General features: G+C 41.6%; 1 protein-coding gene across 3 annotated transcripts in view; it reads left to right on the top strand.

The window, feature by feature from the left end:
- UNC5D (unc-5 netrin receptor D) overlaps positions 1-16,968 on the top strand; it is a 941,164-nt gene that overhangs the window by 783,935 nt on the left and 140,261 nt on the right. The gene's annotated exons all lie outside the window — the stretch shown is intronic.

The following is a 16,968-nucleotide window of genomic DNA, read 5'->3' as shown; positions in this document are numbered from 1 at the left end:
GTGGTCAAAGACGTACAGCAGCCTTGCCCAAGTGATAACAAGGCGGAGCTGCAAATGCCCATCTTGGCAAGGTGTCCTGAAGAGGGTAAATCTCAGGAAGAGTGTGAGCTAAGAGCTGAACAAGACTGTCCTGAAGGAGATGCACCTACAATGTCTCCGCACGAAACAGATGGTCGTGGTGAGTAATAAGAAAGCCACTCGACGCCTGGAACTTGCGAGGACTGCTCAAAGTCATCTGGGATATGTGGAAGACATAATTCCGGTACCCTGAAGTCTGGTGGGGAAAGTCGTTGGAAGATTTGGAAAGGTGATGCAGGAGATGGCGCATCGATCCGCTGTGAAGAGAGTGAGGATCCCACCTGCTGGTTAAATCCAAGTTGCTGTTGAAGATGACATGGTTCCAGTAATTGTTGTTGGCTCGGTGGAAAGCATTGGGAACCTCCGCATGCTCCTGGAATATCGGGTAGCGCACCTGAAGGAGATACAGCAGCTTTGACGGGACCGACTGCAGATGAATAAACAGATGCAGAACATCAGGTGGCATCCACCTCCAACCCAAGATATAAGGACCCGAAGGGATCCTTCAAATGATGAAGTGGCAGGTAGCCGAAAACAAGGTTGTCGAGAATCTGCAAGTGGTAGTTCTAATCTTTAGTAGCATAGGTAGGAGACACGTTGGTGGACGTAGCGACAAAGGGTCAGACTCAGACCACCCAGTTAGCTCGACTGGACATGGGACTCATGACCATACGAACCGGGAGAGCCGAACATTGAGAGAAAGGTTGAGTGACTGGGTGTATGGCAGAAATGTGGAGACTAAAAAGGGTCTGGTAACACAGTCGGACTGTGACTTAAAGGCCAAAGCTCAAGGCCGACATAAGGACAGCTGGGGGTGGGCGAGGCCTAACAGACGGACTCTGAAACATGAAAGGACAAAGTCCGATAATGTGCTGGTCCCAGAGTGGGATACAATGACAGTGATGGACTACATCTCAGGACTTGACGCTCAAAGACGACTGAGAGGGCCCTCTCGACTGGTAGGGCAAGGTGACATGGGTGCCCAGTCTCGAGACCCCCGGTTTGTGACAAGTGTTCAACCCCACAAGTTTCAACAGAGGGGGTATGTGATGCAGTGACCCCTGTGACAGCTGGGGGGTGCTGTATGGGCTCCCCAGGTCATGCATACAGGCGTTCCCTCTGTGGTGATGCAGAAACACTGACTGGCAGGGTGGGGAATGGCCGATATGTCACAGGGATGGATGCTTCATGAGATGCAACCCAGAGTATTTTATTATTAGAGCACGTGAGCACTAAGATAATGGTTAGTGCACTTGGCTCCAGGTTGCGGGTAGCTATGAGAGATGGGAGGGTCAGGCTACCCATATGACCTCACCTTTGGGTGAGGGTTCTGGCTGTACCCCTGTTTTCCCTCAGAAGCTGCAGATATATTCAGCACCTGCCGTGAGGTCATGACCAGGTGACCAGCCATGTGATCCATGCCTCATCTGGGGGTGGGGTTACAGCTACATAATGAAGGTGTGTTTAGCACATGAGAGAGTGTTGGGAGGCTGGATTGTGCACAGACTTCCATGTGTCCAGGTGGGACACTACAGAGTTTTCTGTGACCTGGGAGGTAGAAGGCCTCCTGTGTGTGTGGCTCCAGGCCAACCCTGCTGGCTGGATATCGCACAGCCTGAGGAAGCGGTGCTGGTTTTCCTGAACCAGAGGAATGAGGTCTGTGAGATACCTCCAGAGTGGACGGTCGGACAACCGTGAGTGGCACTGACCTCGGTCAGTAAGAGACTGTACTGTCCTATGGAACTGAATGTTTAACGGACATTGCCCTGGCCCTGTGTGTGCACAGGGTCTGAGGGGAGCAAAGCCCTGTTTATGGACATTATTATTTTATGTTGCCAGACCTAAAGGCTGACTACTCTGTGTTTGTGTTGCTGGGGATATGGAGCAATAAACCCAGGAGAACTTTTAAGGATATTGAGTCTTCCTATATTTTATAGTGCTGCCAAACGGGTGTTCCCCAATGCAATCAGTGAGAGCTAACTTACAGAGGACATACAGAGTTAACCCTTGACTTGATCGGGAAAAGTGCTGACAGGGCTCAAAACCCGGACAGACTGGATCATAACAGATACATTATTGGATTCAGGGTCTCTTTGTTTCCATCACGCTGCTTTCTGATGAAGTAGCAAAAACCTGCTAACAGATTCCCTTTAATGGGTTGATGTAACTAAATTTGAGATCTGCTGAAAATCTGAAAATTATAGTCTATGGAACTGTTCTCATGTCCAAGTTTTTTTGGGGCCTAGTGCTCCACACAAAAAAAATTTCATCCTAATCATGGATCAACTTCTTCAGTGTTAGTCTATGAGATTGTGAAAAATGTGCCAACCTATTTGAATTTTAATTTTGGTCTATTTTCATGTTTGCTTGATAAAATAAGTTTGGGAAACCTTCTCTTATGCAAAGGAATCTGATGAAACTTTACAGAAAAACTGACCCAGTGACCAAGCACTGATAAAAATCAGTTAATTTTTTGCATATGCCGAAAATCACTTAACTGTGACTTTTACATTAAAAAATGTATAGTTTTGTCATGGGTTTACCGCAAGAGAGAGACCCCAGAAAATCACAGTGTCTGATTTCACGTACTCTAGCACTAGTTGGAAAACACTTTACCATCATATTAAACAGTGCAGGTTTCTGCTAGCAGTACATCATGTACATGGGTTAATCTGTTAAGTTGAGAGCTCCTCGAGCATTACTGCTTTGGTGGTCTCAGCTGTTCAGTATTAGTCACTCCGCTCTGGTATATATTCTCACCTTTGGCAATCAGGAATTGACAGTGTTAGCTTCATACTGCCTGGTTCTGGAGTTAGAGGTGTTAGTTGTTTAAGGAGATGTTTGGAATGTTGTTCACAAGACTGTTGCTTTGTGATTTGTCTGCATGCATATCCTCATCCTCTCCTATTTGTTTTTTCTTTCCTTTACTTCCAGGTGTTGCACTCTGTTGTTTGTGAGTGCATATTATTATGATTGGTATTTTCATTTATCCCTGTTCATCTCCTCTTGTTAGTCTGGTTTGTGTATTCTTATACACTACAACTACCCACTTCCCTGAGTGAGGAGACAGATAAGGGCTGATTTAGGAGCTCAGCAAGGCATGTAGCCCTGGCGTCTACATCATCAGAAGTAATCTGGGGAGCAGGGATAGCTAGGGCGCCCCTTGCTTTAGGGATACGGAAGGAGCACCTGGCCCTTCCTGCAACAGTGCCATGACAAGTTTGTTGGCAAATTGCTAAGGTATCCCATGCATATTTGGCCACCACCGCATGCAGCATTAGTCCCCTCACATTTATCAGCGGTTGCACCATAAGGAGCAGAGTGATGATCACCATGATTGGATCTTGATCTTAGTCAATGGAATTCAGATGCCATTGTTTTCCAATGTAGAAGGATCTGGAAGAGCATTGTGGCTACTGGTATGAACAAATAACACAACTTAGTTTTGAACATTATGAATATTACCTTTTCTCTATCTCTTTTCTAAGCAAGGAGGTAATTTTCATTTTAATTTTCCAGAAGATAGTGGTGAAAATAATATTTATAAGTAGATGCCATTATATTTTGGGATAGCATCCATCATTTATATATGTAATCTAAAATCGTTGACTGTTATTTAACGTATGTTTTCTGGATAGTGCATACAGTCTATTGACATGAAACATAATATAACTTGAGAAAACGGCATGACTTTCTAATCACAAGAGCTTTCAATCAATAAAAAAATGATTGCTATAGATGAAGAAGTGAGGGATGACTTGTGCCACCCATTTACACCTCCCATGGAGCGCCAGCCGGACATCATCCACATTACTGCTTGTCATTAATATTAATTGTGCCCGACAATAGCTTACACAAATGTTCCATAAATCCATCTAACTAATCTCCATGTTGTAAAAACACAATATAGTTACTCATCTAGTACTCACTGAGGTCAGTGCATCGAGACTCGCTATCGATTATCCGACTTCATTTCCAGCAGCACTTTAATTGATGCCACAATTAGCGGTGAGTTATCATAATATTGCTATTACGCAGTTACAAATGGGATAACATTGGATGGTGTTTATTGAACAAATGCCGTCTGTAAAAGAATTCACATTAGTGAATAGAATGGATATTCATTCTTGGAAATGGAAATTTAATGAGGTTTTAAGAGGTTTTAGCTATGCTGATTGTATCCAGTCCATTCTGACCATATAGTATTTCCTAGTCTCAAGCAGCGATGTCCAGCTTATTACATTACAGCTGTCTGCTGCTACAATAGACTGGCTGCTCAGCTAAAGCTCGTTTCGCACTTTTCACGTGTGCAACTGCAGTTTCCATATACTCATCTGTGAGATAGTGGTAAAAAGTATACTGGTTTGGCCTCCATCTGTCTCATACATTGTGGTTTCCATGTTTTTATTATATGGCAAAGCGTAAAAAACTGATCTATTCTATGTACGATATACGTTGTGATATACCTTTTTTCTAACATACCATTCATCACAGTCTTCCATTTAACATTTATGTCATGACTAATTCATAAGATATTCATGACATACAGGTTAAGAAGAGGGATTCTCAAAAAAATTCTTCCGAGACTTCACCAGGCAGATCAAAATGATGTCTTGACCTCACCATCTGTAGTGAAAGACTTCCTCAAATTAAAAAGATCTTTCAATTTTCCTTTCTTAGCCTCCTGAACCCAATATTAGATTATTAGAATTAGTCTATTATGTTAATAATGCAGAAATTTCTGCAACCACATTAAGGAAACTGCCTCCCCAGCTCCTCATACACAACTAGGGGAACTTCATAGCCTAAGGTTAATTCTTGGTAAACAGTTGCCATATTAGCTTATGAAAATTTGTAAAAATACGTTTGTCTATGAATAAGAGCTTTGAGAGCAAATGTGAAAATTGACCACTGCTCATTATTCTGCTAGGTTTTGCTACCCAAGACTGAAGGGCCTGGTATTTGTTTGTCCTCCATTTCCTTTTCAAGAGTAATTTATTCAATTTCCTACTACTATTTGCTATTAGCTCCCTTTCAGAAGGTAGTTTACAGAAGTTAATATTACCAAGAATTGCAATAATCAGTACTGGGCCGCACTAGGCAAAGAACACATAGCAGGGTTTGCATATATATATTTTAATTGTATATATGGAGTAATATTTTAAATTAGTATCATCCTGCCAACCAAAAAATCAGCATAACCTAAATCAAAATTTACTGTCACGGGTTTACAGCAACAGAGAGGAGCCAGAAGACTGCAGTTCCTGATTTCTCCCACTCCTGCACAGATTGGAAGCCCTTCACCTTTTTATTAAATGGTGTAAATTTCTTTGGGCAGTGCAGGGGTTTATCTGCGCTGTTGAGAGCTCTTGGAGCTAAGGCTCTCATCTGTGCACGGCTAGCCACTCCCATCTTCTATATAAACTGATTCCTTGCTAGCATTCATTGTCAGAGCTAGCTTTTTCTGCATGGCTGGAGCTAGTAGTTGGTGGCTATTGGAGAAAGGCATTTGGTGGGTTTATCTGTGACTGTTGCTAAGTTTTTGAGTGTGTGATAATTCCCTTCCTTCACCTACTTTAGTTTAACCCCATCCTCCACTTCTAAGTGCACTCTGTTGTTTGTGTGTATACTTGCATGTTTTGTATTTTTCATTACCCCTGTTCGTATTATCTTGTTAGGTTAGTTATTATGGTAAACTACTATTCCCCTCTTCTGTGGGTGGGAGAAGGATACATACTGAGGGCGAATTCAGGAACTAAGGCAAAGAATGTGGCCCCAGCATTTTCACCATCAGAAGTAACCAGGGCTACAGGGCGAGATAGGACACCTCTAGCATTATGGAAAGGGAAGGAGCCCCTGGTCCCGGGACACCCGACAACAGAGTTGTAACAATTACTTCCACAAGTGCTGGTTTAGACTACATCATACCCCTGTCATGATATAATAGACTGTGGTGCTTGTTTACACCACTGTGTCATGCAAAATATTTTTTAGGCATATACGGTCCAAAAAAGACTTTGTAGGTTAATGGCTCATTGGGGTCACAAAGCCCCTTCAGAATTGTTGCTTAAGTGAATTGGGTAGTATGGTAATGTCATTGTAATCTCTATGAAAAGAGTAGATAGTATAAAATATTAGAGCACAGGTAAGGCTCAGTTACTATTTAGGAGGTGTCCATGTTTTTCAAGTGTGTTTGTGCTTTCTGATGGCAGAGGCAGAAAATTAAATATTGACAGTTAGTGATGGGCGAACTCGTGAATGTTCAGGTCCTGTGAGTTCAGCCGCACATTTAAAAAAAAAAGCTTGGTTCATGTACCAGAACACAACTTGATCTGGACCCCTTTCAAATGAATGTGGGGCCCGAGCATCCAGTGATTCCCATGCTGTCATCTGTAACTGTGCAAAAAACACTGGCTATGATCGGTGGTAACCTTTCAAGTTACCACCGGTCAGAGCGCTGCAGTTAACACACTGTCAAACAGATGACAGCGTATGAGCCAACAGCTGTGATTGACAGTAAAAAAAATTACCACCGGTTACAGGCGGCTAATGAGAGTACTACTCTCATAATTGTATGCCCGGTCTCGCTGATAGCAGTGATAGCAAGCATACAATGATGAGAGTATTAGTCAGCCAGGACCTGAGCAATAAAAAAAAAAAATGTTGTGGGGTCCACGCTATGTTTGCTAACCAGTGCAGACAAAAGTGACAGCTGTGGGCTGCAGCCCTCAGCTGTCAGCGTTATTTTGGCTGGTTATCAAAAATATAGGGATCTCCATGCCATTTCTTTAAATTATTTAAATAAATAATTATAAAAAATGGCTTAAGATCTCCTCATTGTTTAAAACCAGCCAAGCTAAAGCAGACAGGGGGCTAGTATTCAAAGTTAGAGCGTATAGTGGGACATATGGATTATTATTGGACAGGTGAGTAATATGGTGTTTTTTATTTTTCATTTTGGAAAATAAATGGGTAAAAAAGGGTGGGGAGTTTTATTTCAAATAAAGGACTTTGTTCTGGCTGTGTCTTCTTAATATAATGTGACTATGGGGTAAGTAATGAGGTGTCTTATATATGCCTTTGCATTATTAATCTGTGGGTTTCATGTCAGCTGACATTACAAAGCTGACATCAACCTCACAATTACTACACCTCTTGCCATCACACCAGGGCAAGTGGGAAGAGCCAGGTAAAGCACCAGAAATATAGATGCACCTTTTCTGGGGCTGCTATTTTTAGGCTGGGGAGGGCCAATATCCGTGGCACCTTCTCAGTCTTAGAATACCAACCCGCAGCTGTCTGTTTTAGATTGGCTAGTTGTCAAAATGGGGGAAACATTACGCAGTTTTTAAAAATATTTATTTAAATAATGTTTAAAAACGGCGTGGGGACCTCTATATTTTTGATAACCAGCCAAGATAACGCTGACAGCTGAGTGCTGCAGTCCTCAGCTGTTGTTTTCACCTGCGCTGGTTAATAAAATAAAGGGGGCCCAATTTTTTTAAATGATGAATGCTCTCATCATCAAATGCCTGCTCTCGCTGCTATCAGCTAGGCTGGGCATATGATGATGAGCGTCACAGCTTGGCTCACATGCAGTCATCTGTATAACAGCGTGGTAACCGTAGTTCTCTGACTGGCGGTAATGAACTTAACGCCGATCAGAGATGATGTTTGACAGATGACAGCATTGGAAACATCGGATGTTGGTTACATACCGTAGTTACATAGGTTGAAAAAAGGACTTGGTCTATCAAGTTCAACCTTTCTTCACAATTTTTTTTTTCTCACTAAATTAACTATAACCCACAGTGTTATATATTTTGAGGCAATCATCCAGCTCTTTTTTAAAAGCTGTCATAGTGTGTGCATTCCACTGTACGACTGCTCTTAAAGGAAAGAACCCTTAACTATTTAGCTGTCGGAATCGTCTTTCTGCCACCCATTCCTTCCAATTTGATCCTTGGAAGGAATGTCATGTTCTAGTCCTTTGTACTGAACGCACATATATTTAGACAAATAAATAAGATCCCCTCTAAGGCATCTTTTTCTCTAAGCTAAACAAGCCCAACATTTTCAGTGTCTCATCATATGAGCCCCTCATCCCTTGTAATAATCTAGTTGACAGCCTTTGAACTGACTCTAATTTCTGAATGTCCTTTTTTTAAAATGTGGGGCCCAAAACTGGATCCCATATTCTAGAGACAGCCTCGCAAGCAATTTAGAAAGGGGTAGCAACACGTCAAGATCGCAAGATTTTATCTCTCTTTTTATACACCCTAAAATCATGTTTGCTTTTGCAGCTGCTGCTTCATATTGAGTACTACTGCTCAGCTTACTTGTAACCAGAATACCTAAGTTCATCTCCTGTTCTGTAGTCCCAAATATGGTCCCATTTAATGTATATGCAGCAATAGGATTACTATGTCCTGGGTGCCTTACTCTACATTAAACCTCATTTGCCAAGTGTTTGCCCATTCAGACATCTTAACCAGATCATTTTACAAAATTGTAATTTCAAAATCAAATTTTAGTATTCTACATAGTTTGGTGTCGTCGGCAAAGATTAGCACTTTATTCTCAATCCCATCCACAAGGTCATTAATAAAGAAGTTAAAAAGAGTCGGTCCTAGCACAGACCCCTGCAGTACCCCACTACTGACTATATCCCATTTAGAGAGCGTACCATTTAGGACAACTCTTTGTTTCCTGTCATTTAGCCAATTCCTTACCCATCTGCATATTGATTCCCCAAGTCCCAAAGTATGGAACTTCAGTATAAGGCTGTCATGTGATACAGTATCAAATACCTTTGCAAAGTCCAGATAAATCACATCAGCTACATTATCAACATCCAGACTTGCAATTACCTCCTCATAGAAACTCAACATGTTAGTCAGACATAACCTATCTTTCATGAATCCATGCTGATTGTCAGTTATTTTATTATTTTCTGCAATATATTTCAGCAGGTCATCTCTTATAATGCCCTCAAAAATTTTGCACACTTCTGTTGTCAGGCTTTCCGGACAGTAGTTGCCTGGCTCCACCTTCGTACCTTTCTTAAATATCGGTACCACATCAGCCATCTGCCAATCCTGTGGCACCACTGTTGTTAGAAGAGAGTCTAAGAATATAAGATACAGAGGCCTGTCAATTACTGAGCTCTATTCCCTTACTATCCGTTGCTGAATGCCATCTGGGCCGGGGGAATTGTCAATGTTTAATTTGCTCAGATGCAGGCGTACTTCTTGTTGTGTTAAACTAATTATATCAGGTGGTGAAGTCTGATTTTGGCCTTGTTGAATGATCCCTGGAACAGTAAAGCCCCCATTACACATAACGATGTACCAGCGATCCCACCAATGATCCGACATGATGGGATCGCTGGGACATCGTTAGGCTGATCGCTGGTGAGCTGTCACAAGACAGCCCCAGCGATCAGGATCAGCGACGCTGGACGCTGGTTTCTAATGTAAACGTCGGGTATCCAGGAGCCGCGGCTCCTGGATACCCACTGTTTACCTTGGAAACTGGCGTACACGCTGGTTTCCAAGGTAAACATCGGGTGTCTAAGAACCGTGCGACTCCTGGATACCCGATGTTTACATTAGATGCGATGCGCGCTGGCCAGCGGGAGACCAGCGATCGAAAAACGTCCCTGGCCGATGCTGCATGATCAGTGATAACCGGCAGGGGGACCGGTCGCTGATCCCAGTCACACACGGCGATCTCGCTGGCGAGATCGCTGATGTGTCACAAAATCAGCGATCTCGCTAGCGAGATCGCTGTGTGTCACAGGGTCTTTAGTTCATTGATGAACATGGATGAAAATTGCCTGTTTAATATCTCAGCCTTTTCTTTGTCCTCTAATTATCTTGTTATTATCATCTATTTAGAGGCTTATACCTTTTTTTTTTCTCTTAGGTATTGATGTATTTATAAAAATTTGGGGGATTTATTTTAATGTCACTGGCAATTTGTTTCTCTAGTTTGATTTCATTTTTTGCATTTCTTTATACTCCTTAAATGCTACTTCTGTATTTTCGGATTTTGAATGCCCTTTGTTTTAGTCTGATTAAACTTTGCAGTGTCTTATTCATCAATAATGGTTTCTTTTTATTCCTGGACATTTTATTGCCAAACCCTAACACTAACAGACTTCAGAGAGAATTCTGTATTCGGTGTCCGTGCATGGACACTGGGCGTTTTGGTACGGACTCCTAGTTTTACCGTTTGGTTTCAGCAATCCCTGTTGACAGTCACTATCTGAAAAATCAAACAGAGGCTCTACAAAGGGTAACATCATCAATGGGAATGGCGAGTGCCAGATCTTAACCCTCACCGCTATCCAATTTCCCTGCTCATCTTGCAAAGTTGTGTGAAGGTCACAACATCTATAAAAGTCTCCAAAAATGTTGTATCTGCCACACTCCTAATTTGGTTGCTCTACCTGGCTGCATAAAACAGTCTTACAACAGTCTACTTGACCGCCTTATTTCCATCAAACATATAAAGTTTGAAGAATGTCTTTGCTATATTATATGTAGACAGATTGTGTTGAAGAAGGATCTGTATGACTCTGAATTGTGTTGGCCAATCGTCACTTGAATCAATGAAGTACTTGTTGCAAAGAAATTCTCGACATCCTATGTTTAATGAAACCTTATATACCATCAAAATTACAAATAATTTATAACATGAGTAAATGTGTGAATATACTAGACTGAAAAAAAAAATATTTTATAAATCTTTACACTAAAATAATCATCTAATATCCTAATAAAAGTAGTGATAATAATAATACATATTTCTAATCGTAATCAATTGCAATCCATGAAATGTATCAGATATTCTATGAGGCCCTCACTCCTTGATGATATAATTAGTTATTTTTGTTGAATATATTCCATCAGGGCCCCACGGTACATCTGATACATCTCCTGGATTGAAATTGATTGGATTAAGATATATGTATTATCATTATAATTACTTTTGTTAGCATTTTTTCATTATTATATTTCTAGTTTTAGGTTTCACAAGTTTTTTCTCAATTATTCGTATTTAATATCTTACTACGTTTATGACAATAAATTAGATGTCGTAATGATGTTAAAACAAGGTATGTAGAGTGTCAGTGATTTTCAATGCCTGTCTCTGGTTAAATTCTGTGACACAAGAGTTGGGAAACTTCACAAAACCTTCTGTCTTCATTGACATTGAGTAGAGTGTGTTGTCTCCTATTAGCCAAGTTGTCTTCTAATATAGTAACAATTCCAAAAGTTTAGCCCTCAATATAAACTATTGATATCCGTGAAGGAAAGAGGTCCTGTAAAGGGTAATAAATAAGTAAAGCTGAGCAAAACAATTTCCAAGTCCTTGATGCAGTGGCCTCATTGGTAGTCCATATCTGCTAGATCAGAGCCCTGAGAACCTCCTATCTGCCACCACACCCATCGCGACTTCATGTTGGGGCACATCATGCCAGGTCTGCTAATCAGAGGAGGAACTATGAATCCCAGTAGATAAGGGGAGGTTCACAGGGCTTCTGTCTGTCAGCCATGGACTACCTACATGGCTTCTGTACCGAGGTCCTAATTGTCTTTTTGCTAAACTTTAATAATATGGGATTGGGCCACCATAAGTAAGGCTCTTTCTTTACTGACCTCTTAATGATTACAGAGGTTCCTTCAAGAGGAATTATACACTTAAAAGCATTAACCATGTAGGGATAGTATGTTCTCCAAATGTGTGATTGAAAATGACGTGCTACTTACCTTTATTGTATATATACAGTTGTGGCCAAAAGTATTGACACCCCTGCAATTCTGTCAGATAATACTCAGTTTCTTCCTGAAAATGATTGCAAACACAAATTCTTTGGTATTATTATCTTCATTTAATTTGTCTTAAATGAAAAAAACACAAAAAGAATTGTCCTAAAGCCAAATTGGATATAATTCCACACCAAACTTTTAAAAGAGGGTGGACAAAAGTATTAGCACTGTTCGAAAAATCATGTGATGCTTCTCTAATTTGTGTAATTAACAGCACCTGTAACTTACCTGTGGCACCTAACAGGTGTTGGCAATAACTAACTCACACTTGCAGCCAGTTGACATGGATTAAAGTTGACTCAACCTCTGTCCTGTGTCCTTGTGTGTACCACATTGAGCATGGAGAAAAGAAAGAAGACTAAAGAACTGTCTGAGGACTTGAGTAACCAAATTGTGAGGAAGCATGAGCAATCTCAAGGCTACAAGTCCATCTCCAAAGACCTGAATGTTCCTGTGTCATCAAGACGTTTAAAGCCCATGGCACTGTGGCTAACCTCCCTAGATGTGGACGGAAAAGAAAAATTGATAAGAGATTTCAATACAAGATTGTGCGGATGTTGGATATAGAACCTCGACTAACATCCAAACAAGTTCAAGCTACCCTGCAGTCCGAGGGTACAACAGTGTCAACCCGTGCTATCTGTCGGCGTCTGAATGAAAAGGGACTGTATGGTAGGAGACCCAGGAAGATCCCACTTCTTACCCCGAGACATAAAAAAGCAAGGCTGGAGTTTGCCAAAACTTACCTGAAAAAGCCTAAAACGTTTTGGAAGAATGTTCTCTGGTCAGATCAGAAAAAAGTAGAGCTTTTTGGGCAAAGGCATCAACATAGAGTTTACAGGAGAAAAAGAGGTATTCAAAGAAAAGAACATGGTCCCTACAGTCAAACATGGCGGAGGTTCCCTGATGTTTTGGGGTTGCTTTGCTGCCTCTGGCACTGGACTGCTTGACCGTTTGCTTGGCATTATGAAGTCAGAAGACTACCAACAAATTTTGCAGCATAATGTAGGGCCCAGTGTGAGAAAGCTGGGTCTCCCTCAGAGGTCATGGGTCTTCCAGCAGGACAATGACCCAAAACACACTTCAAAAAGCACTAGAAAATGGTTTGAGAGAAAGCACTGGAGACTTCTAAGGTGGCCAGCAATGAATCCAGACCTGAATCCCATAGAACACCTGTGGAGAGATCTAAAAATGGCAGTTTGGAGAAGGCACCCTTCTAATATCAGGGACCTGGAGCAGTTTGCCAAAGAAGAATGGTCTAAAATTCCAGCAGAGCTTTGTAAGAAACTCATTGATGGTTACCGGAAGTGGTTGGTCGCAGTTATTTTGCCTAAAGGTTGTGCAACCAAGTATTAGGCTGAGGGTGCCAATACTTTTGTCTGGCCCATTTTTGGAGTTTTGTGTGAAATGATCAATGTTTTGCTTTTTGCTTCATTCTCTTTTGTGTTTTTTAATTTAAGACAAATTAAATGAAGATAATAATACCAAAGGATTTGTGTTTGCAATCATTTTCAGGAAGAAACTGAGTATTATCTGACAGAATTGCAGGGGTGTCAATACTTTTGGCCACAACTGTATATAGTAGTGTCTTAGTTACTGGGACATGTATTGTCTATTCATACTACTTTCTTTTAATTCTTTAGGTTTTTTTTATATTTTTTCCCTTTATTATTTAGCATTCAATCTACTGTTTTGAAAATCTTTAATGTGACATAGGACCAAGGTTGCTAACTATTATGCTGAGTTCACACATGGCTTTTTTTTGCGTTTCCACGGCGGTTTAAACTGCGTGATTTTGCTGCAAAAAATAAGCATCCCATGCATTCCTATGGGATTCCGCAATGCTGTGGTAATGCTGCGGTTTTTACCGTGGTGGAATCGCTTCGCGGTAAAAAACGCAGCATGCTCATTAATTTCACGGAATCGCGGCGATCCCGCACCCATAAGAATGCCTTGTTCTCCTTACTTTCCGCATGTGGCTGTGCACACCATGCGAAAAGTAAGCAGAACATTTGCGGATGGTACCCACGGTCCGGAGGAGAGGAGACTGTCCTCAGGGCTTTGGGTACCATATCCCTGTAAAAAATAGAATTTAAAATAAAAAATATTGTTATTCTCACCTTCCAACTTCCCGCGCAGCCTTCCCACCTCTCCCCATGCTCCCGGTCCCAGTAAGCCTTTGCGAGCGATGACGTCCGTTCTCGCGGGATCGCGAAGTCTCGCAGTCATTTGCGCGACGTCATCGCGAATGACCGAGAGACGTAGCGATCCCGCGAGAACGGACGTCATCGTGGTAATTGTCGCAAAAGGATTACTGGGACCGGGAGCGGGAGAGAGGCGGGAAGGCTGCGCGGGACGTCGGAAGGTGAGAATAACAATATATATTTTTTTATTATTATTTTTTACAGTCTATCTTTTACTATTGATGCCGCATAGGCAGCCTCAATAGTAAAAAGTTGGTCACACTCGTCAAACACTATGTTTGACGAGTGTGACCAACCTGTCAATCAGTTCTCCAAGTGATGCTCCAGATCGCTTGGAAAACTCTAGCAATTCTGCAAGCTAATTACACTTGCAAAATGCTAGTTTTTCCACGGGAATTTAAAATGCGATTTTCCCGCGGAATGGAATTCCGGAATTCTCGCGGTAATTTCAGCGAGAATTCCAATACGTGTGAACCTAGCCTTAAATGGAATCTGTCAGCAAGGTTTGCTATGCAATCTGAGAGCACCGTAACGTAGGAGTGGAGACCCTGATTACAGGGATGTGTGACGTACTGGACTGTGTTTTGCTGTTTCAATACAACAAGTGTTTTATCATCAGGAGATTATCATTACAGGACAACTTGACATGTCCAGGGGAGTCTAACCCCGTCCCCAGCACTGATTAGCAGCTCTCTTTCACTATGTGTTGTACACAGAAACTTGCCAATCAGTTTTGTGGGCCGGTTGTACACAGCTCTACAACTAAGCTCTGCTAAAACTGCAGCAGAGAAAACTGTGACTATAATTGCTAAACCCAGTAAACAAAGTGGCGCATAACTGCAGTCAGGGTCTCTGTCTAAAACCACTTGCTTCTCTCAGATTATATAGAAATAGCCTGCTTGAAGATTCCCTTTGACTGTTTAACACATTTCCTATACAATTAAACAGTATTATAAGCAGAAAACTTTTGGGAAGTGTTGCTGTAATATTATATTAGATGCAAAATTAATCTTAAAACTGAGTAAATTTACTACTAAATTTTATAGTGTTTTATTTGCAGACTATATGCTGCAGGGTTGACATTATGCTGGATGCTCTGCATGGTTCAATATAGTGAAGATTGTGCACAAAAAAACGCCCCATACTGTGTGTAAAAACAGTCCAAGCTCCACAACGTATATTATACTTTGGCCAAATAAAACTTCCAAACTCTTGCCAAAATAATATTATACAGTGTTCCCACCATAAAAAAATAATACATTGTCTAGAGTCTGAGTAGTAGCCTCGTAATGTCTAAGGAGATAGCACCATGCTATAATTAAATAACATCAACCCAGAGCATCAAAAAAACAGCTCCACACATAAACTAATGTAATAAAAGGGCTAAAAAAATAATTAAAAGGGTGATCATACTACCATAATCTATCTTCTAATCTCACGTTATATGATGAATGTATGATTCCCGGTGGTCCAACTTCTGAAAACCTCACTGATCCAAAGAATGGGGGTCCCAAAGTGCTCTGAGTGAATGGAATGATAGTGAGCATGTGCAAAGCAGCTACCACTCTGTTCATCTACTATATAATTGTCTAAGTCTGTTTGTCTGTCATAGAAATCCCAACTCGTTGATTGGTCGCGGCAGTTAGGCCGCGACCAATCAGCGACAGTTGCTTAAAGACATCACTGCTGCATTGCTCATTACACAGGCACAGTCCTGTACATATTCTGGAGTACAATACATTAGGTAATTAGGTAACAGTAGAACAGTGACTGCAGCTCTGGGTGTAACTTGCGCACAATACATTAGGTGGCAGCAGAAAAGTGAATGCAGCTCTGGGTGTAACAGGAGTACAATACATTAGGTAAGATCTGAACAGTGACTGCAGCTCTGGCTGTAACAGGAGTATAATACATTAGGTAAGAGCAGAATGGTGACTGCAGCTCTGGGTGTAACTGGAGTACAATACATTAGATAACAGCAGAACAGTGACTGCAGATCTGGGTGTAACTGGAGTACACTACATTAGGTAACAGCAGAACAGTGACTGCAGCTCTGGGTGTAACAGGAGTACAATAGGTAACAGCAGAACAGTGACTGCAGATCTGGGTGTAACTGGAGTACAATACATTAGGTAACAGCAGAACAGTGACTGCAGCTCTGGGATTAACTGGAGTACAATACATTAGATAACAGCAGAACAGTGACAGCAACTCTGGCTGTAACTGGAGTACAATACTTTAGGTAACAGCAGAACAGTGACAGCAGCTCCTGGTGTAACAGGAGTATAATACACTAGATGGTGGCCCGATTCTATCGCATCGGGTATTCTAGAAATCTAGAGTCTCTGTTAAAATAAAAAATAGTTATATACTCGCCTTCCGATGACCCCCTGACTCTGTCCCTCCTCTCACCACACTCCCGGCATCTTCCGGTCCCAGTAATGCTTAGCGAGAAGGGCCGGAGATGACGTCACTCTCGCGAGAGCACAATGTCATCAGCGGTGTTTCGCGCTAAGCATTACTGGGACCGGAAGATGCTGGGAGCGTGGTGAGAGGACAGAAAGAGTCCGGGGGTCATCGGGAGGTGAGTATATCACTATAATTTATTTTAATAGAGACTCTAGAATACCCGATGCGATAGAATTGGGCCACCATCTAGTTGTTTATAGGCGTGGTGGTTGCACATGATCACTTCTGTTCCATTCACACAGGAGAATTGAAACCCTCATTCTTTGTATCATTCTAGTTCTCAGTGCTCGAACCCTCAGAGATCATACATTTTTCATGTGTCCAGTGAAAGGTAAAAACTGTTCTATATAGGACAACCCCTTTAAAAATGCCATACAAAT

This window comes from Dendrobates tinctorius, unplaced genomic scaffold (genome assembly GCF_039654945.1).
Source record: "Dendrobates tinctorius isolate UK_male_01 unplaced genomic scaffold, ASM3965494v1 ptg000022l, whole genome shotgun sequence".
NCBI classification, from domain to species: Eukaryota; Metazoa; Chordata; class Amphibia; order Anura; family Dendrobatidae; genus Dendrobates; species Dendrobates tinctorius.
The sequence above is the reverse complement of the archived record's forward strand: the minus strand, read 5'-3'. Positions and strand labels throughout refer to the sequence as shown.